Genomic DNA, 1,188 nt, shown 5'->3' on the forward strand with positions numbered 1-1,188 from the left:
TGTACTTTTATTATGGTAAAATTTATAGTGTCAAAATTTTAACATTACCATGAGAAGTTAAAAAATTAATATGACCTGAATGGGAGTGATGGTTAGGAGGATGTTTAACATATACCTGGGTAAAAAAAATGTGTTTTCATTTGTATTGTATTGTTTCATATTAGTATATCTAAGTAAAACGGTTTTGATATTAAAAATTATTTCTGCAATATGACTCTTTTCTTATTGCAAAATAATAGCACATTTGAATGCAGAGAGAGTGACAATACATGATTGAATTCCACTGTTTTATCTGAAAGGCTTACGCTGATCATTAGGATAAGCTGTCGTCTAGTTAACGTCACAGGAGGGTTTGAGTGACGCGGATTCGCGGGCGAATTAGTCATATGAGACCTGGCGGCGAATTATTAGTGATTTAGTAAATCTATATATTTGAAGTATTTATTCTCAAATTGTCAATCATACAGTACCGTATCCCGGCACTAAAAATCCAGAAATCATGTGATACTTTTACCCGATAGGACATTCACTGATATCGAATGTGTATGTCTAACATTTAAATAACCTTAAAAGTAGTTATGACAAAAATCATCTCAAAGCCATTTCGACGTCTAAGGTGTCGAAATGATACAACTCAGAGGAGGAAGTGGGGAAATTTCCCTCAGCCTTTGGTTCAGCGACAGTGTTCAAGTCGCTAGTCATTTGTTCACACGACATGAGAGTAAATATAAATATAGATCGCATTCTGGTCGACGTTAAGGACTATATGATTTTGGTATTTAGCTCCTTTCTTTATTTTAATAAATATAAACTAAATAGAACGATATAACATCACGATAGGCTGTGGATTACTATTTTCATAAGATATATCCTTGATGCTGAAAAATTGCCGCCGTCCTGAAGCTTTTACTTCCTTTTTGTAAATGATTTATTCTCAGAATAAATCAGTTATATAAGAATATAGGATATACCTAGCTTAAGTGGGACCTATTTTTTCTGTTTATACCAGAATGCTAAGAAATAAAGATTAAATATATTGTTCCTTGACTTTAACCAGAATGTGATACTGGTTTAACTTTCTGTAACACGTCCTTTTTGCATTGTCATAATGAAGACCACTTTTATAATTAAATATTAAACACAGAGGGGTTAAATGAATAGTTACACGAAGTCTTTATATGAACCAAT

This window comes from Penaeus monodon, chromosome 9, assembly GCF_015228065.2.
Source record: "Penaeus monodon isolate SGIC_2016 chromosome 9, NSTDA_Pmon_1, whole genome shotgun sequence".
NCBI classification, from domain to species: domain Eukaryota; kingdom Metazoa; phylum Arthropoda; class Malacostraca; order Decapoda; family Penaeidae; genus Penaeus; species Penaeus monodon.